This window comes from Xiphias gladius, chromosome 1 (assembly GCF_016859285.1).
Source record: "Xiphias gladius isolate SHS-SW01 ecotype Sanya breed wild chromosome 1, ASM1685928v1, whole genome shotgun sequence".
In the NCBI taxonomy this organism is placed as follows: Eukaryota; Metazoa; Chordata; class Actinopteri; order Istiophoriformes; family Xiphiidae; genus Xiphias; species Xiphias gladius.
The window spans coordinates 28,182,617-28,195,552 of NC_053400.1; positions in this window are offsets into that span (position 1 = coordinate 28,182,617).

A 12,936-nucleotide genomic window follows, 5' to 3' on the forward strand; every position below is an offset into this window, starting at 1 on the left:
GTTTTGGGGTCACACTCGTGGTTTAGGCATCAGATTTACAGAATTATTGTTTGTTTTTCATTGTTGACGTCTTTCATGTTTATATTCCACTGAGCTTAATTTGAGACCGTACGATTATTAAATATACAGAATGATTTATGAAGCCATTTGTCATAACGTTTTAATCCTTTATGGAGATAACACTGCCATTGATCTCTTTTGATATGTTTTCTTTTTTTCAGTGTGGCAACTGAGCTGATATTCCCTTCCTAAAGCATTCTCTTTACATTATCTTCTTCTTCTAAAATCCTCCTGGCCTTCGTGATGAAGCCTCACATATGGCACCGCTGCATGACGGCATCGAAGATTACGCCCAGCCCGGACCACTGTTTGACCCTGAATCTGAACTTTTTCTGCTTTAATGATTGAGATGGCATCTACATGTGCTGCTGTCATCGCCAAGAGACTGTAGTTTTTTCATTAGGTCCTTGTTAAAGTGTGCATGCCCGAATTGCCAGTGGTCGTAACTTTTACAAGCCAGCTGATTGCCTGTAAGTTACTGCTCCTGCTGCAGTTATTTTTCAGTGCAGCTGTGGAAGATTGGTTTTCCATTTCTCATCTTTCTACAATTCAAATCGCCCGTGGAAGCGTCTCAGTACCTTGTGGAAGTTTCATTTAAAGTTCTCTGGCTCCAGGGAATGGTGGGTTGTGCTATTTTTCACGGTTGTTGTTTTTCTTTTTTTTTTATTCAGATTTTGTATACTGGTGAGGATATAAATTACATTAATAGATCTAAATAAATACAGTATCTTCATAGTAACGGTATGTTAAGTTTTGAAACAAGAGTGGTGATTTTACTTTATTTTCTACTGTTAAATTCCCATCTATGGGTTCTTTTTATAACTTTTATAAAGTTTTGTCCTGTGGCTGTTGTTAGTGTTCCTCGGCTGTCGTCGCTCTCCGTTTTTGACTTGTCTTGTTTGCCAAGATGCTCACAGCCGGTGGGCTGTGCAGCACAGAGCTGACGGGAGGCCTTGCTTCGGACAAAGAGGAAGAAATGTTTTATTTCCCATGTCCATCTAGTCTTTCTTATTTGAAGTAGGGAGATATTTGGGGATTCCGACTGACTGGATCTCACAACAGCGGCACTGTTAACCCTCACCCGTTTTCCTACACGTCAGTTCTATAACCTTTGCTTTTAACTAGTAAACGGCGTAAAAACTACTGTAATTCTTTCCACCACTCTTCATGCAGTCTCTGCCCCATTGTCTGGCGCTCTTATACAATTCCCCAGATAATCATTGAGCTCTTGACTATCAAGATCAGTACTGGCCACTTGGTGAGACTGGAAGTAGCCCTCTATACTTTCATCCTCCCTCCATCCCTGTTCTCCCCTCAGTTACCTCAGTTTCTCATCATTTGTTTCCACTTTTGTCTGAACCCACTACAGTCTACCTTGCCTCACACACAAGCTGTGTCCTAGTTACATGCTAATTGTATACAATATACTGTATACTATATAATAGTCTTGAATGCTTACTCAACATACTTTACTGTTTTATACTACTAGGAAATGATGCAATACACGCACCGTGCAAATACAATCAAACTTCATCTCCAAAAATTGCTAATCACTTTTTGGCTCCTGATGTGTTCCTGGAGCTTTTTACACCATTAAGTTTTGATTTTTTTTTTCCAGCTGTGACCAGCTCCTTCTTTTACCTATGTGCATTGCATTGTGAGAGAATAGTGTCCAACAACAGTACACTCAGAAATCTAGTGTTTTTTTAGTAGCCTACAAATACTGACTTTTTTTTTTTTTTCTTTTAGTATACTTTATGTCACTTTTACAGTGTCAATGCGACAAACACAAAACCTGCTTAGAACTGGTACTTAGCATGATACTGGGACAGTTGAAATCTTGGTAATTCCTGATTACGTTACCACCCACAGATCATAGGGTGAGATGGTGAATCAAGAGGTTGGAGTGCACGGCGCAGAATAAGAGGAGGCGGCAGTGCCGGGTGAACCAGGTTACAGCGGTGCGATGGAGAAACAGAGGATGCTTTCTGCAAGGTCGCATGATTCCTCCTACTTCAACAAGGTGAGCATTTCTGACATTTTTGAGGTCACCCTTAAGTGATTCTATCCACCTGATGGGACTGGATGTGAGATGCTTGATCCATTTCTCAACAGGAGTCCTCATCCTTTAGTTTCATTTCCTGAATTCATGTTCATTCAAAATTACTCGGGCCCTCATTTATAAAAGTTGGTTTCTCTAATGAATCTTTAATGGAATCTTGATATAATTTTTCAATTTGCACATGAGTTTGATTTATGAGATTATTTGAAATGAAGCTGAGTCCGCCCATTTAGAAAACAGGTTTTGCACCTGTCTAACACAAACCACCTCGGGAATTGCGATGAATCACACGTTCCTTACAGATCGGTTCAAAAACTTCTGCGCAAGCACCACCGGCGGCTTAACGTAATGTGGTGGAAACTGAGAATTCAGTCATGAGCCCATCAATTTTCTTTAAAGATTAAACTTGTTCTGAAGAGTAATACCAGCCACATTAAAATTTTAGGCCAGTTCATATCAAAAATTTTTATGCAGCCTGCATGCAGCTCACCATGGGGGTTCACTAGTGCATCTCTAGCCTGGAGAAGCCTCAGCACAGCAGGCAAGTAATGTGCTACGTCAGATATAAACCTGGTTTAGAACTGATGCATGTCAAGTTGATGTTTTACAGAGTGACTTAGACTTCATTTCCTGCACACATGGTGAGATCTAACATAATTCCGATGCTTTTCCGCGAATGGAATCATTAACTTGAAAAATTTCAGCTCTCGTAGACTGAGAGGCATTATTAATTTAAAAGGCTTATTAAAGCATAAGGGCAGCTCACATGACGTGTTGTCTGACCTCATCAGAAAGCAAATCTGTTTTTAGTTGTTCCGAAGACAGTCCCTCCCGGAAATTCGAGCCCCGGCCCCTTTCTCACCTCCACACAGCTGCCCAATCACGGCACGCAATGGGCGTGAATGTCTGGTCCGTTGCTTTTGGAAAGTTTCAGAAGTTTTCGCGGCCCCGGAATTCCAGCGTCGGAAAAGTTGTCGGGGGTGGGGGTTTTCCACGCTATTCGACCATCTAACAAGTCGTTCTGATAGAGCAAAAAACCCTCCAACCTTAACAACCATATAGGTTGTTTGTCCCTACCCTCCGATACGACCCACAGGAGCGTCTCCTGACAAAGTGCCCCTGCGGCGGTAGGCGTCCCAAACCTTCATCGTTATGGTTACAATAATAAAAAATGTGGTCAAGCTTTTGGAACGGTCAAAGTTGGGTTAGGTTTAATCACATGGTTTAGGAAGAGATCGTGGTTTCGGATTAAAATAAGAACTCCCTTAATGGTCATGGATAAAAGAAGAAACAGGAAATGGGAAACGAACAGCAGTCTTCAGTGTCAGAGTCCTGAGGTTTGTCGACCCATCCCTCCTCCTAACTCGGACTTAATTGTTGCCCTTTATACTACGTCACCTGACTCCTTCCTTTGCTCCCATCATAATTACTACGGCCACTAGAGGTCGCCTAACAATAAAACTGAGATATGGGTCGACTTAAGCTACTTATATAGACGACCTGTGGGCTCATTTTACACAAAAGGACAGTCTCGTCTGGTGATATCTTATATTTTTCTTATAGCAAAAAACAGATCCCTTGAAAAAGACCAATCTTACTAGTTTCATGTCTTTTCTTGCATTTTGTTAAATTAAAGCTGCACTAATCTTTTCATATTAACGATAGATCAAATGACCGTGTGACTTGAAAAGAGTAGCTCGTGGTGATGCACCCACAGACAAATATGACCTGTTTCCCCACAGCTCGACGGAGCAGTTGAGCATATTTCAGCTCATTGTTTTGGTTTTCCGGTCCACAACTTTATCGTCTTGGCTGTGTGTCTCACCGCGCTCATCAGCCTCAATTCCAGCAGCAGCAGGCGGCTTCTTTTAAGCACAAAATCCACTGTAACTTGTCGCCCCAGCACCAAACAATAGTAAGACAATATTAGTGACTAGCCGGTGAACGTAGCCGAGCATTTAGCAGCTAAAGAGCCAGATACTTCCCCCACAGGAGTTGGCAGACACCAAACCAGAGCTGAGAGGAGAGTGGATATTGTGCTTACATTTGTTAGAAAAATGCTAATGTTGCTCTGCATCTGCTGGATGTGTAAACAGGCAATAGTTTGCTAACATGTTGACCGTAGACTTTATAAGACCAGAATATGCAGAGCTCGTTGTGGACTTCTGTTACCAAGTGGGAAAAGAAATTAATTCCCATTCAAATTTCCTATACACCTAAAAACATAACGATAGTGGACCACAAAAATGTACACGTCACTTCATATGACAACACATTTCTGAGACAAATACCTCAACTGACGAGTGCTCTTGCCTATAGTCTGTCCTTCTACTTTCCTGCTTGCTGACCATGTCCATGTCCAGAAACTAAACATTTCAGTATCTCTGGGGCTGTTTTGTTAATTCATGACCGCTCGCTGTAACTCTCAGTGCCGTTTCACAGTAACTGGGGTTTGTGGCTGGGTGGAGAGTTCAAAGCAGCAGGGGACATAAATCTGTTTCACTGAGCGGACATATAAAGCGTTGTAATCAAAACCGAAGAGCACAGCACAGGAGATCAAGACTCAATATGTTACTCCCAAATTCACCTTTGCAAATGTGCGATAAAATCGATGATTAAATTAAGCGCGTTTGGGTTTAAGACGCAATTTTCTCTGGATGTTTGTATGCATCATGTCTGTGAGCGGGGACAACAAACGCCATAAGGAAAAAAATTTCCCTGTGGAGTGCTTCTACTCTCAGCAGTGCTGGTGGCTGTCTGGCAGGCTGTAAAGAACCGGGATGATTCTCTGCCAACAAGTGAAATAAGATCTCAGTGCTGAGACTTTAGAAACATTATATTGTTTATAGTTGTGCTGTACACCAGATGTGGCGGAATATTTCTATCTCAGTGAAATACTGTGTTGGGGTTGTACTTGAACTTGTGTGTGCAGAGCCTGGAGATCTGACCTGATTTTATTGTTATAGGAGCTTCAAAGGAAAGGATCAACCCAAATAGTAAATAGGCCTGATGCTGCATGAGTAGGCAGCATGCAAAGCCTCCAACAGCGTTTAACTGTATGTGGGATTTTGGGTGATAGTGCAGTTTTTTTTTAATTTTTATTCTTTGTAAGCAAATAACGTTGCAGCACTGTATTGTTTGTTAAACATCTACGTGCCGTTTTTTTTTTAAGTAAGCAGTTTAAGGAATATCTTGACATTTTGGGTAATACGTTTATTCGCTTTCTTGATGAGGTTTAGATGAGAAGATTGGGGCAAACAGCTAGCCTGGCTCTGACCAGAGGTAACATAAATCTACCTACCGGCGGCTCTAAAGCTCACCGATTAGCACCTCACATCTCATTTGTTAAATTTGTACAAAAGGCGAAAACGTTGCGATTTAACGGGGGTGTGCCAGACTACTTCTTTGGCTGGGAGCAGTGACTTCTTGGAGCCTCGTCAACGGAGGCTCAATACCACATACACGACAATGAAGGAGTCAGGAGCCATAATGGAAATATGCCTTTAGGTATTACATTAGGACAGAGCCAGGCTAGCTGTTTCCCCTTGCTTCCATTCTTTATGCTAAACTAGGCTAACTGGCTGCTGTCCGTGGCTTCATATTTAGCGTACATATGAGAGTGGTATCGATTTTTTTTTTTTTTTCATTTAACTCTCAAGAGAGCGAACAAGTTTATATCCTGAAATGTGAAGCCATTCCTTTAACAGATTGATGAAAGAAGAAGTTCACAGTAAATGGTATCAAAGGCAGTTTTTTCATGGCATTTATTTGTTTGGTCCTCTGTAAATAAGGGGATACAATATCGATACCGAACTTTTTGAGATGTAAAAATGAAATTTAGAATCATTCGACCTGACCGTGGTCTCGCCTCTTTCCCTCCAATGATTGCCCTTTCATAATTCCTCTCGGTTTAACACAAACCAGTGTTTGGGATTTAGGGCAGCAAGAGATGGATTAGAACACACAGACAGGATACTAACAGAGAGCGAGAGAGAGAGAGAGACAAGTCTTCTAGCCAGTGTTCTTTTGAGGTGCTGTTTCACGTAATTAATCTGCCTAGCTTCACTAGACTCGTGCCATATTTCACGATGACACTAATAATGCCTAATTATATGATGATGTTGTAAAATCCTAGTTGGTGTTTAAACATGTAATTTCGGCAGAGTAATGGAGCATATAATGTATTTTTCTTTTAATCACTCTGGGTTTTTTCGTGAGGAACTGAAGAAGCGAGGCTTTGCATTTCAATAAAGCCACTTGATTAGGGAGTGTGGTTGTTGCTGTTGTTGTTTTTCGGCAGATACTGTTTACTCTGAGCTCTGCCTCCCAAAATTCCCCCCTCCGCCCCTCTCCTGGAGACAACTCAAAGACCCCCTGCTGGCAGCTCAGCAAAGCAGCTCTATCTGGGTTCTCCGCTCGTCGCGTCTTTCGACAAGCCCCTTCTCATTGTGTCACCCCAATGTGTCAGCCACAAGCTGCAAGTCACAGTCATAAACATGCATCTCAGGGATGAGAGAGCCATTCATTAAAGCATCACCACCAGCTCTCGCAACAAAGGTTCACTGTTGCATTTCCCATCACTCCATGTGCATGTAAATTAATACGAATAAAGAGGCAAGGAAGTGGATGTTCTGCTGACAACAGTTAGGGGAATTTATGTGCAGAGCAACAGAGATAATTTTCAAAGTTATATCTTCAAAGAAATACTTTGAAAAATGTCCCCTTCGCTGTGTAAAGTACGTACAGTTTGTACACTAGAAGTAAGGAATGCATGAAGCTCAAGCCAGTGAATCACATTGACTAATGTTTTCAATGTCACCTTGGTGTTAAATGATCAGATTACTGCCTGTTTAGTCTTTGTTTCCGACATGAATACAGAATCCAGCTGCTTCAGCTGCTATGAAGGGAAGTGTGTCCCCTTTTTTGTTTTGTTTTTGGAGGGTATGTGGTAGTGTGTTTGGGCATAACTAAGATTGCAATGCTAATATGAAGGCTGCTGAGTCCAGGGAACCTGATCACAGGCATAGTTGGGGGAAGTTTTGAGGCCAAACGAAAAGCGGATTTTATTTGAACACTCATGAACTATTAGTTAGGATTTAGGCGTGACTGTGCTGATGTTGAATTGGTAGTAAAGACAACATATTGTACCATAACAGACAAAATTCATAAATACAGAAGGTTTTGCACTAACTAGGTTAATCCTCCATCGGCCCCCTTCTTCAAGGGTTTTATACAGTAATTACAGATGCGTGCATGCTGCCTATTTTTTACATTAAGTACAATTACAAAATTAAACATTGGCTTCCTTTCTGACTAGCGACCGCAAACTACAATTTGGTGTTCTACCACTTGGCGAGAACTTTTGTTGCGTATCTCTAGATCTCTATCTGAATAATTACCTGTCTTAAAATAACCTGGAGTTGCATCAACTCAGAGTGGTATTTCAAAGTATTTCTGATACTATGGGAGGCAGAGAGTTTTTGTTTCAGCAGCCGATTTACTTTTTGCTGAAGTGCTGAGCCAATACCAATATGACCATTTGAAAAAGAGTGAGGAAGCATTTTTTTTTTAAATGGGAAAGGAATTGCTTATTTCAGTTATGTATTTAATGGGGTGCCATTTTTTTTATGGTGTGTGGTTTAATAATGATGTGAAATGTCAGTAAAGTCCCTGGTCAGTTTTTCCGAGTTATAATAGACTCTAACATGATTTTCCACTCCAAAAAGCTGAATCAGACTCCTCTTTGCAAAATTGGAGATTTAAGCTTTGTGTTGAATTATTGTATTATGAGTATAGTGGATGAACCCGACCATCTGAATTATGTTTACTGCCTAAAAAAGACATGCCTTCCTTTCCTAAGCTGGTTAGAGAATAAAATACTATCCTTTTACTGAATAAAGCTGATAAGCTGACTTATATAAAAGGAGCTGAACATATATCACCGATTCATCCCTCCCTCCCTCATCCTCCACCCCATTACGGTCCATGTATTTCCCCAGATTTTTATGAGATGTGATATCGCCCTACGAGAGTCCAGTCACACTCTCCCACTTTATTGTTTTCACATTTCTCTCTCCCCAGCAGCCTGGGAGAATTAATTTTACTTATGTAAGCAAAATACTGTCACTGCAGTAATCTGGTCAGAAAGACTATTTATTTCATTCCTCTCTGGCTGTATTGATCTGTGGAGCTATCTGAGCCGTGTGGTGAGATTGTATTCCATGCAGGGTCCACGCAGGCAGGTAGGCAGGACGTAAACCAACATGTCAGCAATCCTGTCATCCAGTACACCCCGCTCCTCCTCTGTGAGCATTTAAAATAGATTTAAAAACAGCACTTCCTGTCATCGATGTTTTACTGCTGTATTTGATAACTTGGTTAAAGATTTGAAAATTTTAGCTCTCGTTTTCTTGCCATGATAGATTGTTAGAAAATCACATTGCAGTGTTGGCTGGGGGCATGGCAAGGACATGAAAAGTTTCTACTGGTAGCCCAGGACAGTGATTGATTCATACCACCAAATAGTCATACTCCCAAGTAACGCCTACATCAGGCACTGGGTTCACAGGGGCAAAGACTGGGAATTAGTTGAGAGAAGTGCAACAAAAATTGAATAGCATTACCGTATTGGAACACATATCAAATAACAAGAATACAAGTCTGCAACCATTCTAGCTGCTCTGTGAGGCTGTACGGCAGCATGCTAAAATGTTTGCAGTGACAAAGCTAACATGCTGATGGTTACCAGGTGTAACGTTTACCATTTCCACCAATTTAGCACTAATACCACACACAAATAGTACCACACACAAATTACAGCTTAGGAAAGTCATTGGTCTAACAGGTTTTTGGTCATAAAATAAAGTATTGGACAAATAAAACTTTGACCTGATGATGGTGCTAGATGAAGTTAAGGGACCACCGAGGTTATTTTGATTCATCCTGAGGGGCACACGAATGTGTGTAACCTTCTTAATGGCAATCTATCCGTTGGTTGTAAAAACATTTCAATCAAAACCACAATAATCAACCCCCCTGGTGGTGCCAGAGAAAAACTCAGTAGATCACCTAAATCATTAGGATACATAATAATCCATCTAGTAGATGTTGAGATATTTCACAGACTTGGTGAAACTGTGGCCTGCTATTTGTGCGAGAGGAAAAGTTGGTGGATCACCACAGCCAGTACGATTCATCCTCTGGGGACAATGAATGCCTGTGCTATTACAATACATGTAATAGTCTTTGAGATATTTCAGTTTGGACAGAGGTGGTGGCTAACGATCATCTGTCCCATATTAATAAAATGTTATTAACTGACTTGGCAGAAGGTACCGTCCATGTGAAAGAAAAACTGAGAGAGATACAAGGTGTGGGAAGATCTGTGTGCAGGAAAGGTATCAGCAGTATTCGTAGGAAGAACATGAAGAATTCTTCGGGACTGAAAATGATAGGGGATCACTCCCATATTTTGTGGAACTGCCCAGCACTACAGGGATTTTGGCAGAACATAAAAGTAAAGGTTGAAAAAAACAGACTATTGGTAGCCCATTTGATCCATTGTACTTTATGCTCTGGGGAATACCCAGAGATGTAAATGACAGGGACAACAATAAATTAGATGAAAGTGCTTTCACCAAACCTAACTCCGTGGATTTAAAGCATGCTCAAACAAGTCTACACAATGAAACAGATGACAGCACAACTGCAAATTAAGATGGAGAGTTTTCTACAAAGTTGGACTCTACCTGAGGCTATGAATGCCTGAATAAAGAAATACCTTTTAACACTCTGCTCAATGCCAAGAACTATTTAGTATTAAGTTTGTCTCTGAAAAAAAGCATTAATAAAATTCATAATCCACATTTTCACGGTCCAGTGAAAACCAACTCCACCTCCAGCTTTAGTGATTTTGAATTTTTTAAGATAAGCAAAAGGATTAAAGCAATATTTTTGACATTATGGAAAATACACACAACGGAAGCCCTGACAGTTAAGTGAGAAAATAATTCTGCTTTTTTTTTCATCTATGAAACAGTTGGGGAAAAACGTTTTGAAAGGTGAAAAAAAAGGTCTTTGTTGTTGTAATTCTCATTTCAGCCACAAGAGGCTGAGGTGTACCACTACCCCAGTCTAAATAGGACTAAAAGCATTCATGTTTTCTCTCAGGTAATTTTTCATTTCTCCATTCACTCTAAACACAAGGTACATACACAGTCAGCCACAACAGTAAAGACAGCTAATTGGTTTCCCCAAACTTTCATCTGTTTTCACAGATGAAAAAAAAAAAGTAACTTAGAAAAATTATCCTTTTTAATAAATAAATAAATAAACAAAAAATTAAGGAACTTTAGTAAGATTATCCAGGCAAAACCTTTCTTTAACCTGTTTTTAAGTCATATACAGGAGGGGAAACAATCTAGATCAGACTTAGAAAATGCATCACCAAAAGTTTTTTTTTCTCACTCTCCTGCAGGACTTCCATACTGTCTTGCAGAGATTTAGGTGAGTGATATGAGGATGACACCACGCTCATATCTGTCCATTAAATGTGATGTCAAGTAAGTCAAGTCTGCAGCTTGACTGAAGTCAAGGGTACAAAAGGTAACAAAAAACAAAACGTACAAACAATAAGCTGTAGTTTTACAGTAAATTATGGGACGGAATATTTCCGAACTGCGGTTAGGGTTAGTCACAAAACTTTTTAAAAATGTTTAAACTCCGGCTCTTGTATCGATTAAAGAAACAAGATATCACACATTCTTTAGTGAGCTTTTAGTGAGGCCAGCTGTTTCCCCCAGTTTCCAATCTTTACGCTGAGCTCTGGCTCCAGCCTCATGCTGAACCAACAGATGTGAGAGTCGTATTGAGATTCTCATTAAGTCTTAAGCCCCGTTGGACTAACATCAAAATTGTCACAAAGCCAATTTTGTTTTGCAGATACAGTTCTGTGCAAAGGTTTTTAAACAATAAAAGTAAAACGAGGATGCTTTCACAAATAATGCCACGAATACTTTTTATTAATCGGTTGACTAATTACAAAATGCATTAAACAGGAAAAAACCTAAATCACATCAATATTTGGTGTGACCACACTTTGCCTTTAAAACAGAACTAGTTCTCCCAGGGAAAGTTATGCACAGTTCTTCACAGTATTTGGCAGGTTGGCTGTTCCAAGCATCTTTGAGAACTTGCCACAGTTCTTATGTGGAATTAAGCTGCCTCAGTGTCTTCTGTCTCTTCGTGTAATCTCAGACTGATCAGGGCTCTGTGAGGACCAGACCATCTGTTGGAGGACTCCTTGTTCCTCTTGTCTCTGAAGATAGTTCTTTACGACTCTGGCTGTATGTTTGTGGTCATTGTCATGCAGCAAAAAGAATTTAGGACTGATCAGAAGCCTCCCTGATGGTAATGTCTGATCTAATCGTCCGAAGTGCCTAAAACTGTTGCACAGTACTCTGGACAGTGACAATATGGTTATTTGAAATTATATGTAACTGTAAACAAGGAGCAGAATGCTGAAATGTTGCAAATACAGTAAAATCATCAGCTCTTGAAAGGCTGACCACTTGTGATCTTCAAGTCAGAATCTTAAGTCAGAAATGTGAATCCATGATCAGAGACAAAATGTCCTCAACGGCAAGAGCAGTGAGACTTGAAGTGAAAATAAAAACCAAAGGCTGAAGCTGGGATTTTAGACTCACAATTTAAAAACTCAGACACTGTGATATTCAAAAACTCACAAGGTGTGTATATGAATGATTAAAACGACCTGTAATAACAGCTTTGTTGCCGCTTAATACGACAGGAGTTAATATCTCAAAGAGCAAACCAGCATCTGGTTTGGAGAGAGGCAGATCAGAACACCTGAGCACATCAAATTCACTAACAGCAGCAGGGCTACATTTGAAATGTTTTTTTTTTTAACACAGGAGCAAGGCCTCCTACGCCGCCGCCGGGCCTGGGAAAGCTAACAAATAGAGCTTGTGATCAAGAGGCCCAGTTGGACGTGTTCATCGCTCCACAGCTCCGAGCTCCATGAAAAAAGGGGACTTGAAGTCATACAGACAGAAACCTTTGAAGCAACAAGATACGAAGCATCAGGGGTTAACCTGTTTTCCTTTGTGATATCTTGAGTGAAGCAGAGCAATGCCTGCACTGCCGAATGATCATATTACGGTTTGAAAAGCAGTTAAACAGCTGAATCATGATGAGTCACAAACTGCTACAGTAGCTGGTCTGCAGCAGCGACATGACTCTTTATTTCAGCACTCAAACGTGTGCTGCGGGCGAGATGCACTTGATATCATCAGTGATTTTGTTGCGTAAGCCTCGTATGCAGTACGCCACTTTTCATCTACTCAGAAGTACGCAACATGGCCAGAAGTTTGTGGACACCCAAACATCCCAACTACAGTATATATGATGGCTGACTATTAAAGCCACAGGCATTAATCTGCCACTATCACAGCCTACACTCTTCTAGTTTGGGGCTTTCCACAAGATTTTGGGATCTGCGAGGATTTGCTCCCATTCAGCTACAAGGGAGGTCAAAGACTGATGTCGGGCGATAAGACCTGGATCGCTGTCAGCGTTCCAGTTCGTCCCAAAGGTGCTGCATGGGGTTGAGCTCAGGCCAGTCAAGTTCTTCCACATCTCAAACACAAACTCTGAAAACCATTTTTTTAATTTCGTGGACCTGGATTTGTGCACAGGAACACTGTCTTCTTAAAATAGGAGAGAGCCTTCCCAAACTGTTGGAGGCACACCGTCATCTTAAACATAAATGTATGCTGTATCATTAAGATTTCCCT